Here is a 13,749-nt window from a genome sequence, read left to right as displayed (position 1 = left end):
ACATCCGTACCAAGAAAACAAGTCTTGAGTTGAGCACCATCTGGTAGGGCGAGAGAGAAGGACTCCGCTACTATATCAGGCGGTTCAACCTGGTAAGAATTCAAATCCAGGGGTTGTCTGATGAGGTAGCATTTACAGAATTCTTCAAGGGTTTGAAGGACGGGTCAAGCTTTAAGTTCGACCTTGTTCAAAAGAGCGTATTCACCCTTCAAGAGGCGCTGATAGAGGCAGAGAGCTTTATTTAGGCTACCAACCTTAGCTCGTCCATCCATCAATCGGACTCCAAGAAGTCCGACAAGCAATATGAGAGTCGGTCTGCTCAGTCTTCTCAGAATGTTGAAGAGAGCATAAAGAGAAAAGAAGTTTGGGCGGTTGCGGAATCTGATCACCCGTCCAAAAAGAAAAAGAAAGAATTCAGACCGTTTGTCTCACGGTATGAATTCAATAAAGACTGTTACACCATCTTTACAAAGGTGAAGGACCGGATGACTATTGAGAAGCTGAATCCTATGAAGAGTTCCATTTAGTCGCGGAACATGAATAAATTCTACCACTTCCACCAGGAAGTGGGCCACGACACCAACGACTTTTCTAGCCTCAAGCGTACATTGGACCGCCTGGCTGACAAGGGCTGCTAAAGTCCTATGTCTTGAAGTTCAAAGCAACTTTTAGGATGAATATGGGGCAGTCGTAAAAAAACTTTCTAGGCTACTAGTAGCTCGGATACCGACAAGGATCTGGTTTACACTATAGCAGGCGGATTTGCAAGCGGTGACCTGACTATTTATGGCACCAAGGATCATCTGAATAGGATGATCCATTCAGTTGATGATGGACAGGCGTTTTCCAGTGGAACATTCCTAGATGTCCTCATCATTGAGAAGGATTGGGGCAAAGTTTGCCGATTGCATGATGACCCAATCTTCATTGAATGCAAGGTCACCAACCAACTGGTTGGCCGGATCCTAATAGACGCGGGTTACTCCTTTGATCTCATCAGCTACAAGTGTATGTTCCGGCTTAATTACAAGCGGGACAGCCTACGCGACGTCTCCTATCCATTAGTTGGCTTTCGTGGAGGGTCGTGCACCTAGTCGGACAAATTGATTTACCCATCCGGCTAGGGGAGAAGGGAAAAGGGCGACACATGGTTGTCCTGTTCCTGGTGGTTAAAGAGCTGACCGCCTACAACATCATTCTTGGCCGACCCACTCTGAACCAGTGCAAGACTGTCATCATCCCAACTCTATGCTTCTCAAGTATGTAAAGGATGATGGCTCTGTTGGCTCCCTTAACGAGGATCAGAAGACGGCAATGGAGTGTTATCTCTTAGACGTCAAGCCGACTACTACTGCAGCCGGTCAACCGAAGGAGCCAATAGACCTAGACGATATCAAGGATCCTGATTCACCCCCTCCAGCAGTCGCAAAGAAAAGAAAAACTAAATAGCTGGTGGAGGTGAAGAAGGAGAAGAAATAGCAATCACTGATCGGGGAACGGTTAGATGATCTCCGTCCCCAGCCGGCTTGTGAACACATTGATATTCCTCTGGACGACAGCCGTCCAGATCAAAATGTTAAGGTGGGGACGGTTGCCTTTGAAAGGCTTGGTGCAGACTTGCTCCTTCTACTGAAGGAATTCAAAGACATTTTTGCCTTTGAAGTGGAACAGATGTCAAGCATCAGCCCGGATCTCGCTGTCCGTAAACTCGCCGTGGATTCAAAAAAGAAGCCCTCCGACAAAAGAAAAGAAATCACGGCGAGGAAAGAAGTCAGGCGACAGCTGCCGAGGCCAAAAAGCTATTGGACGCCGGGTTCCTTTTGCCATGTAAATTCCCTGATTGAGATGCGAATGTGGTGCTTGTAAAGAAACCGAATGGTACTTGGCGCATGTGTGTTGCACACTGACTTGAACAAGGCATGTCCACAAGACAGTTATCCGCCTCCAAAGATCGACATCCTTTTCGATTCTACAACCGAGCATGCCTTGATGATTTTTATGGATGCCTACTCTGGCTTTTGTCAGATACCCCTGTGGAAAAAAGATCAAGAGAAGAGGGCCTTCGTCATTGATCATGGCGATGCCGTTTGGCTTGAAGAACGTGTAGGATACTATCCAACTGATGATTAATATAGTCTTCATTAATCAGATAGGGAGGAATGTAGAGGCGTATATTGATGACATGATAGTCAAATCCAAGGTATAGACAGGTCACCTTGTTGATCTTCGAGAAACCTTCACCACACTCAGGTGGCATAAGGTCATGTTAAATCCTAAAAAATGTGTTTTTGATGTTGAGTCTGGGAAGTATCTCGGATTCCTGATTGATTAAAGGGGTATAGAGGCTAACCTCGAGAAGATACAGGCGGTGATTGATATGAAATCACCCCGCTCCGTCTAGGAAACTTAGAGGCTTACCGGTTGTATGGCTGCGCTTAGGAGATTCCTAAGCCGGTCAGGTGACAAATGCCTTTACTTCTTCCAAGCAATCAGGAAGAAGACTAGATTTGAGTGGGGAGATGATGCTGGGGCGGTCTTTAAGAAATTGAAAGAACATTTACACTCCTTGCCAAGGCTTGTTAGCCCTATGGCAAAGGAGACGTTCTACATGTACCTAGCCGTCTCAGATCATGACCTTAGTGTTGTTCTCCTTGCTGAGTGAGACGACAATCAGGTCCCGGTCTATTTCATTAGCAATGTGCTCAGAAATGCTGAACTCTAGTACCCCATGGTTGAAAATTTTGGCATTGCTCTTTGTATGGCTGTTAAGAAGTTGAAACCATATTTGTTGGCACTTCCGGTGGCGATCTACACATATCAACCCCTTAAACGGCCCATTACAACCCTGGACTCATCCGATAGAATGCTCAAGTGGACTATTGAAATGCAAAGTCTTAAAATCACCTACAAACCGAGAAAGGTAGTGAAGGGTCAGGCGTTTTCCGACTTCATTGTCGAAATGACAAGGCCGGTTACTCCGAACAACCTTGATCAGGTTTGGAAGGTGCATGTAGACGGGAGCTCTACTATGAACGGCTGTGTTGCAGGCATAATTTTTCAATCTCCGGAAGGAGATAAATATGAGTATGCACTACGATTTAAGTTCCAGGGCTCAAACAATGAGGCAGAATATGAAGCCATGCTAACCGGTATCTGCATGTGTAAGGCAGCAGGGGCAACAAAAATCGACGCCTGATGTAACTCTCAGTTAGTCGTTAGCCAATACCATGGTGAATATGAATTCACCCATCTAGCTATGATCAAATATTTGTAGTCGGTTGCAGACACCTAAAAATGTCTCCCCAAAACCAAACTCGATGATGAACAACCTTTCACCGCCATTATTGGTCTAGTTGAGTATATAATCTTTGGAGTGCTTAAATCCATATTTCCAATAACCAAGCCAATTCTTATCCCATTTCCCCAAACCATAACTCATTTTCTTCTTTTCGTTCCTTTAAACCCAAAATAATTTATTTCGCGTCCTTTAAAATCATTCATTTCATGTCCATTTTATAGAAACGTTTATTCCATTTTATTTTGGTCCATAATATGGGTCCAATGATTGAATATTTGGCTGGGGCTTGAAAAGATCTTTCCAACGATATATTATAAGCCCAAATCCGAGTTATAACGAATAAGTTATGGCCAAAATATTAAACTAAGCCCAAATCGAACCTAAGCTCACCTTGCCTACGACCTAATGATAATGTGGAGGGTCTAAAAGCTTTAATCCTATTCCTAAACCAATTAGGATTAATTGGAATCTTCTATAAGTTTCTAAAAGATCTTAATCATCTTTTTTGAAAAGATAAGATTAAAAAGTTTGAAATTAAATAAAACTTTTCTTTTTGAAAGTCCTAATTCTATTCGAATTGAAAGACGTTCAAACATAGACAGATATTATTTTTGTGCCTTAAAATTTTTCTTCAAATCATAGATTTTTGGATATCCCTTTAAATTATGTTTCCAATTATATATTATAGTATCAATTCCGAGCTATAACGAAAAAGATATGAATGAAATATCAAACTCTATCCAAAACTGACACCGTCTCACTATTTCGGCCAAATATTTTATTCTACAAAATATTTTATTCTGATTGTAATTGGGTTAAAAATTAGACTTCAATAGCTTTCAACGACATATTATTTATCTTATTTCAATTTCTTGATAAAAAGATATGATAAAAACAAAAACCGTAAAAACTGCAGTCTATCGAGTTTTATTCCGATTTCATTCGGATCTTATCTTGTTTTTCGACCCTTCTTTTTTCTCTATAAATAGGGGTCATATCTCCCCTTTTTCAATCATCAAAAAGCTTGATCATCACAATCATTCTCTTCTCCCTCTTTATCCTAAATACTAGCCACCCTATTATCTCAAAATACTTCCCCTAAGCACTCCAAGGAGTCGATACAATACCCGAAGTTCTATACTTAAACTAAGGCGTGAAAGGTATAATTAATTGAGGGTTTGGACCAAATCATCTCTACTTTTTATTTAATTTAATTTCCATTTAATTTATTATTTATTGAAGTTACTAACAATTTATTCATGATGTAGCAATTTAAAGGAACGCGCGGAATGTGAATAATTAATTAACTTAATTACTTATTTTATTTTAATATTGCTTGTATCATGATTAGGTTAATTCATATTTGATTTGACTAACGTTATCATTGTTAAATTGCTTCCAATATTAATGTTTATTCTATTATTATTTATTGATCACCATATTGCATGTTTAAAGGGAATATGTAATTGAAAATCACACCTAATAAGATAATTTGGACAACCGGTTTAGGTTCCTTTATATTGTAGAATCATGTGTTGCATTAATATTCAACCAATTTATCCTAATAATAGTTTGGAGCAAATTGAATCTTTGTTTGCATGCCTTTGAGATCGCAGGAATCACTTTTCACTATAAGAATCGAGTAGAGGCCAATACGGACAAATGTGACTCCATGACTCACTTCATACCATCATCCCCGATCCTCCTTTCGTGGTTCCGAACCATATGGAGTTAGTAATCTCATTGATTATGAATGGGGTGTAACCTTCAAGGGTCAATCGTTGTTGCCTTTTGTTGTCCCTTATTTGTGGTTACCTTTTATGATCCGTGAACGGTTTACAAGTTCCTTAAAAACTTGTTGGCGGCTCCCTACTTTTTTTTTGTCCCTAATTGTGTATGTTAATTCCCACTTCCTATGAGTTCCAAGCATATTCACACATGCTTAATGTAGGCGCACTTTGAGTGACGCCTACAATTCGGAGACTCCATTGGGGAGGATTCTTGGTTATTTATCGATTTGAGTGATCGGTATTTAATTGAGATGAGTGGATGAGACTTCAAAGATTCTTGAATTGTATTCCTGCGATTTAATTGGCATTGTCACATATGCATATGCATTTTAGGTCACCTAATTTTCCACAATGGTATGTGTTCTACGTATGTGGCTAGCCCGGGAGATTTAAGCTATCAACCCGAAAACGTTCATGACAATAAGGGTTCATCCGAGTTTTTAAATCCACCCAAACCAAGGAGTCGAGTTCATTTTCATCACGAACTCGCGGATCCGCCCATTGGCATACACCCTCAAGGGAGGCTGCCTTGCTAACGCGTCAAAACTCTTAACCATGGTACATTTTGGCACCCAAAAGCTTGACGATAGTGGAATATAGATCTTGACTTTAGGTTGCGAACATCATTGCATCACACTTGACAATGTGCTTATATGTACTTTCTTTTATTGACTTTTTTTTTTAATTTATTTTTTTAGAGTCAAGTCATAGATTTTTTTTTTTTAAAAAAAAATAAAATTGTGTCAACCCGGATTTTTATCCTCGTATCTTGCACAAGAGTCATCTTGTTTTTGTCATAGCCGGAGTTCTAGAAAGAGTTACGTGTCGTGCGACCTATGGATCTGTAGCCCTAAATTTTATCTTTCATTTGGAATTGTTTTCGTCACAATCAAAGTCACAGATCAAAAATTATAATCGATATACTATAGCCTGTTTAGTTTAGGTGTCTTTTTAACGTCAACTTTTTTTTTTAATTTTTTTTTCTTTATATCTTTTCTTGTCAAGCTAGTATTAGCCAAGTCCTTTAATCTGTGTCAACTCGAATAAAATAAGATTATAGATTTTTATTTATTTTTTTATATATCCATGAGTCCTAACTCTTCTAGAATTCTAGTCCTCTTCCTAGTTTCTTGTGATTTTTTGTTGTAACCTTAACATGTGTTCTTTGTCTTTGATTGTGGTTGATCTTATTCATGACTAACGATTTCCAATGGACCGTTTTTACCTAGTAAATAGCATAAACATTAAAATTGGACAAAATTAATCAAGTTAGTATGTCTTTTAGTCTTCCGTGCTATTTGGTCATTGAGTCCTTTGTTTTTCACAACGTCCTCATGTCTAGCCATCCGATCATACCACGAGTCTTAATAAACTCACCTAATCACACATGTTGAGTCATTGCACACACTTTGACTTCGAGTAATGCACTATATTGTTTATGATCGTATATTAGGACCATGGATGCGTCGTTTTTCGTCGTAATAGGAATGAGTGGAGTATTTCCCATTGGTTTTCAAAATTATTTCATACACTGTTCCTGTCCAATCCGAGTATTGAGTCAATGCATTAAGTGAGCTCATTTTGTTCCATAGTACTCGAGTTCAAGAATCACCAGCAAGAGTTTGGAAGAATAAGGTGAACATCATTCCTTCCTTCTTTTCTTCCAATCAAAGCATCAGCAATAACAAACTTCTTGTCCCTCTTGGCGGTAACAAGTAATTCATAAGCAACCATGAATACGAAACACAAGACAAGTTTCCATACAAGATTTTATGATTTTTTTTTTCGTTTCAACCCTTTTCCCCAAATAAGTCTAGCACAGGTTCTCCTTATCCTTATGTCTATATGCGATGTTCCATCAATGAGAATTTCTTTCCTTTTTCATTCGATCATGTCATTCGCAAAAAAAAAATCAATTACCGAACTATACACAAGGTACACCAATGACTTGAGGCACCTTTGCAACCCTGTCATTCCCTATTAACCATTCAATCACATATCCATTTCCTCGTTAACCTCTTTGAGCCTCGTCTAACGATTGACCTTATTTATTCATCCTACATTAACCCTGGGATGAGAAGGTGTAGTTCAAAAAAAAAAATTTTAAAAAAAGAATAATAAAAAAAAAAAAAAAACAATGTCTAAAGGCAAGTGTTCCAATGTCTTCGATATGAACATGTCTCAAATTGCGTCTCTCATCGAGTGCTTGGTACCGTGCCTGAGAAACATGAATGCTAAGTGAGTGATGGACCGCATGATCTGAGATTGCCTACATTGATTCAAAAGAATAAAAAAAGAAAAGAAATTCAAAACAAAAAAATATATGAAAAATAAAACTTACAAAATCCAATACATAATTATATTACATATCTTGGGGGCTTTTCTCGGGTCTTGAGCCTTTTACCCCTGTCTTCCTTAAACCATTAGCTTAACCATTATAACCCTTGAAAGACCTCTTTGAGGTGTACACATACTTGTGCAAAGTTCGGTTAGAGCTACGTTCGACCTGATTCCTAACAGATACGTAGGCAACCTCACATTGAGGTGCGGCCACATTCATATGCATGATCGAGTCAAATAGTATCCAATTCTTATCCCTATGACCCTATCCATCTAGAGCTAGACTTGGGGGCTTGAACCCACATCATTTAGCCTACCCAGCCCAAATAGTCATCATCTTTGACTCTTCTCACATATATTTCCATCACCATAACCCTAGCAGCCAGCCTTAGTATCACATTAATACACTTCACTCACACATCCATATCCATATCGATCATCCTTCCCTTTAAGAACCCTTTATCATGAAATCTTGTTTCAACACTCTGCATGTTTCATCATCTTTCAAGATAATATTCATTAAAAGAAACATTGTATACTTGCTTAGCTTCCTGACATGAGCAATGTTCATTGTTTCATGCATCGCATAATGTGCTGAGCAACGTTTATATATCAATGATTTGTAATCATAAAAGCATATCGTGCCTAGCTCCTTGACCTAAGAAACGTTCATAATCACTTCATCTATATACGTGCTTAGCTTCCAAACCTAAGTGACGTTCAAAATCGCTTCTTTACACCATATATGATGCTTAACTCCATGAACTAAGTTCATTCATCTATCGTGTCACATAATGTAATTATCCTTAGCCTCCTGGCCTAAGAAAATGCATCATGCATACATTATTTTCAAGACAAGCAATTCAATCCATACGATTCATTTTGTCTTGCTCAAGGAGGAAATTCAAAACTTCTTCTCGTTTTCATATTTTCTCTTTTGGGGAAATTCCAAAACTTTTTCAATATTTTATCATCGAGGGAAGATCAAAAATAAAAGTTCAGTTTTCATGTCTTTCTTTTTCAAGAGAAAGTTGGTACCCTCCACTCGTCTCATGACGAAAATGATTGAAATTTTTTGCTTTTGCAATTTCGTCACTACTACAAAAAAGGCCGAAGAGACCCGTTGTAAATGGCATAAGAGACCTGTTTAGAGGAGGTCTAGCTCACAAGTCTCTTTGATAAAGAGACCTGTTCAATATAACCGGTTTCTTTGTAATAAATAAGAGACTTGTTTAAGAAGGTAACATGTCTCTTTACATGTAATCACATCACATATTTAAGAAGGGGAAGAGATCTGTTATTTTACACAACAAGTCTCTTTGATATCCATTAATAGACCTGTTGCGTTAGATAACAGGTCTCTTTATTCTCAATTTTTTATAAATAAAAATTCAATGATTATATATTTATTATTTTGTAATTATTCTACTAAAATTGGAAAGAAAATGTAAATTAAAAAATAAAACAATTAAATAAATTTAAATAAACTTGTATTATTATTGAATTACTAGTAGTAACTTAATAGTGAGAAACATTTACAAGTAAATAAGAAGATATAGAAATAATTTACTAGTGTACAATAACTTGTAGAAATAATTACAAGTGTACAAGAACTTATATAAATAATTTACAAGTATATAAGAACTTGTGTAAATAATCTACTCCAAGTTACCAAAATCAACAGTCCCATCATTTTATACAGCAAGTCAGCAAGTGAATGCAACACATCATGAGTAATTCTTTCGCCCTCCATTCATGAACTTAGTGAGTTTCTTGATGAATGGCTCATCATCCTGTACAACATTAAGAAAATCAATTTTTTTTAAAAAAAAAAAACTCCAAAGCTTTAATTCAGATCAAAAACTAGATAGCAACAACATAAACACAAACTTAACAATTGATTTAGCAACAAAATCTCATCCTCTTCCAGCATAAAATCATTTCCATACACGGATTTCAAAATGAGCAATACCACATTATGTAACAACTTGATGTGTTCAATAAAAAAAATTACGAGTACTAAAAAAACAAGTAGATCTAAAACAAGAATAGAGAGAGGGAAAGAGAAAAACCGAAGCTAAAGGCCTTAGCCATTAGAAGACATGAGTTTTTTGTTGGCCATTATAAAACCTACGGAGCTAATGATGTTCATAGCCTAAGTTCCCACATCTGTAACACCCGACGCTTTCTTCTCTAACTCTATTGAAACACCCACCAAAGCAGATCTAAAACGCAATCAATCTGGGTTATAAACAACACCAACAAAATTAGTCCAAAATTGCCGACCCCGTGGTAAACCACTTCTACCCCTATGAAAACCATCCCGAGCCCGTATAAATTAAACCACCCCAACCCCATGAATTACCAACCCCCCGGTGAAAAACAACCTCAACCTTTTGTTAAGATATATTTAGGAAATATTATTTAGTTTATTTGGTAAATATTTAGTCTAGATATTATTTCCATATTTTTAGGATATTATTGCCATATCTTTTATCTTAATTTCCTTAGCTGTCATACACGTTGTGTAGGCTTAGGAAACTAATTGGGCTTTGTATTATTATAAATATTTTGCTCATGAAGCTAATGAGATCAAGCTAAAGTTATCACTTTACATGGTATCAGGCCAATAGTTTTTTTTTTCTCTAAATTTCAATGGATGGTGGTAACGATTCCCCACCACCACTTCCTGCCAAAATTGAGCCTAGTTCTCCATACTACCTCGGATCGCAAGATCGGCCGGGGGACTATATTACACCTACACGTCTCACAACATATAATTATGACTCTTGGGCTCCCGACATTCAAACGGTGCTAGAATCTCGGAGAAAATTTGAGTTCTTGGATGGCACGATCACTACACCATCTCCTCCTTGCACGCAATCCGATTGGACGGCAATAAATGCAATGCTTGTTTCTTGGATTTCTAATACAATTGACCCTTATTTAAGAACAACCCTGACTAAATTTAGAGAAGCAAAATCCTTTTGGGATCATCTTAAACAATGTTTTTCTCAGACAAACGGACTTCGCATTCAACAATTGCGTTCCTCGATTGCAAAGTGTGAACAAACTAAGTTAATGCCGGTCTCTGTGTATTATGGCAAATTACATACTTTGTGGCAGGAATTAGATAGACACGAGCCTTTGATTTCCTGTTCCTGTTGTGCTTTGTGTACAGCCGGAAAATTGCATGAAGAGCGTTGAGCACAAGCCCGGTTACACGATTTTTTAATGGGTTTATTCCCAGATTATTACTCTGCCTTGCGTACACAAATTTTATCTCAGGATCCGCTTCCGAGTCTTGACAGAGCTTACCAATTGGTGACTCAAGAGGAGCGTGTTCGATCATCAAAGCAACCAGTAGAGTCCACACCAACCGAGCCCGTTGGGTTTGCTGTACGCGCAGGAACAGATGCGGCAGGTGTGTGGCGTGGTCGGGGTCAAGGAAATGATAAACCTATATGCACTAGGTGCCGCAAGACAGGTCACGAAGCATCCAGTTGTTGGGGAGATACTACTTGCGGCTACTGTAAAAAGAAAGGCCACCCCGAGAGCCACTGTTTTGACCTTGTGGGAAGGCCGGGAAGTAGGCGCCAGGAGCAAGGTCGTGGCCAACCACGTGCCAATGCAGCAACCATTGGCAGTACATCTTCACCTAATTCTTCTACTGTTTCGACTTTGGGGAAATTATTTACCTCGGAACAGTGGAAGGCTATTGCGGGGGTCGTGGGTAATGCTCAAATTCCTGAAAATAGATTGACAGGTAAGTTTGATATCTCATCTTGGATAATTGATACCGGTGCAACCCATCATGTCACGGAGAAATTTCTTGGCTTTTCAATACTCAAAAAATTGAATTACCTGTTGGTTTGCCGAATGGTGCAAAAGTAATTGCTACTTTGATGGGATCTGTTTTATTGTCGGATAAAATTACTCTCACCGGAGTTCTTTATGTACCGAATTTGAATTGCAATTTTCTCTCTGTCTCTCAACTTAATGATGACTCTAACTCTATTGTCCAATTTTATTCACATGTTTGTGTTATACAAGACCAAGCGAAGGAGCTGATTGGAACGGGAATTAGGAGGGACGGACTATATTATTTTAGCAAACCGGAATTTGTGTCTACTGTGGAAGCTACATCAAAGTTAGAGTTGTGGCATCGTCGGCTCGGACATCCTTCTAAAAAAGTAGTTAAGTTAATTCCTCATCTTAGTAGTAGTAAAGATCATTTAAATATAGGGTGTGAAGTGTGTATGCATGCTAAACATCCGAGAGATAAATTTCCTTTAAGTGATACTAAAGCTTCTCGCATATTTGAGAAAGTTCATTGTGATTTGTCGGGTCTATATCGACATGTTTCATCATGTGGAGCTCGTTATTTTTTAACAATTGTTGATGATTATTCAAGAGCTGTTTGGGTTTATTTCTTGGTTGATAAATTAGAAGTCTTTCAAATGTTATGACTTTTGTTGCAATGGTTGAACGATAATTTTCTCAAACAATTAAAGTGGTCCAAAGTGATAATGGGACTGAGTTTAATTGTTTACTTGAGTATTTTAGAGCCACTGGAATTTTATTTCAAACATCTTGTGTCGGTACCCCACAACAAAATGGTCGTGTTGAGAGGAAACACAAACATATTTTGAATGTTAGTCGTGCTTTAAGGTTTCAAGCAAAATTGCCCATTTATTTTTGGGGTGAATGTGTTCTAACTGCCGCTCATTTGATAAACCGTACTCCAACTCCTCTATTACACAATAAAACACCCTTTGAAATTCTCTTTGATAAACCACCCTTTTTTTATGCTATTCGTACCTTTGGGTGTCTGTGTTTTGCTCATAATCAGAAAACTAAGGGAGACAAGTTTTCCAGTCGTAGTAGAAAGTGCGTGTTCATGGGATATCCGTTTGAAAAAAAGGGGTGGAGGTTGTTTGATTTGACTACAAAAGAATTTTTTGTTTCAAGGGATGTGAAATTTATTGAAGAGGTCTTTCCGTTTGACAGTCCCGAAGCTGTGAACATTTCACATCATGAGTATGATGCTCAAAATATTCATGAGGATTTTTCTGCTATTATTTATGAAGAGGAATTAAATGTAGGAGATGGTTTTGATGAACAATGCAGCCCAACACACGAGCCCATCTCCCTCCTTGAACCCAATTCGGCTTCTGATGAGGTTATTGGAAACCCAGCGCCTGCTGGGCCTTCACCCCACGAGCCCACTGCTGCTACTGGTGAGGGCGATGGTAATCCATCATTCGCTGGGCCATCTCTTGTTGGGCAGCCCACTTCCCCAATTATTAAATATGTGCAGGTGAATTTGGACGGCTCTAATACTCCACAAATGGGTCGTGGATTTCGACAAAAGTTTCCAAATGTTAATCATCGTGATTTTGTGACACATACGGTTTTTGTTAATAGTCCGCTCTCCCCCTCTTCCTATTTCTCCTCAGGTACTCCTTATCCTTTAGCACATTACATAAATTGTGACAATTTTTCTAGCAATTATCAAAAATTTCTTGCAGCTATTATCAAGGGTAACGATCCAAAATTCTTCAAGGAAGCAATGAAACATGATGGGTGGCGACAATCTATGAAAGAATAAATTCGTGCTCTAGAAGATAATGGTACATGGACTTTAGAACGTCGTCCTCCCGGGAAGCGTGCACTCGGCAGTCAATGGGTCTATAAGACCAAATATTTGTCCAATGGGGATATTGAGAGACTCAAATCAAGATTAGTGGTGTTTGGTAATCATCAACAAGCCGGTATTGACTATGAAGAAACTTTTGCTCCGGTTGCCAAAATGACTACCGTTCGTGCCTTTCTCGCAATAGCGGCTTGCAAAAATTGGGAACTACATCAATTGGATGTTCAGAACGCCTTTCTACATGGTGACCTAAAAGAGGAAGTTTACATGAAGTTTCCCCCAGCTTCGAAAGCCCGGATCCTTCATTGGTATGTAGGTTGCGCAAGTCTTTATATGGCTTGAAACAAGCTCCTAGGTGTTGGTATGCAAAATTGGCGTCGGCTTTGAAACGGTATGGTTTTCTCTAAGCCTACTCTAATTACTCTTTATTCACATATACTAATGGCAAAACTCAAATAAATGTCTTAGTTTATGTGGATGATATTATTATTTCTGGGAACGATTCCGCTGCACTAAAGGTCTTCAAGGCTTATCTTAAAGATTGTTTTAAAATGAAAGATCTTGGTTCTCTTAAATATTTTTTGGGCATTGAGGTGGCTCGTAGCACATCTGGGTTATTTTTGTGCCAACAAAAGTATACTTTGGATATTATTTCTGAAACAGGT

The sequence above is a fragment of the Chenopodium quinoa genome, unplaced genomic scaffold, assembly GCF_001683475.1.
Source record: "Chenopodium quinoa cultivar QQ74 unplaced genomic scaffold, ASM168347v1, whole genome shotgun sequence".
NCBI lineage: Eukaryota > Viridiplantae > Streptophyta > Magnoliopsida > Caryophyllales > Amaranthaceae > Chenopodium > Chenopodium quinoa.
Note: the sequence above shows the minus strand (reverse complement) of the source record.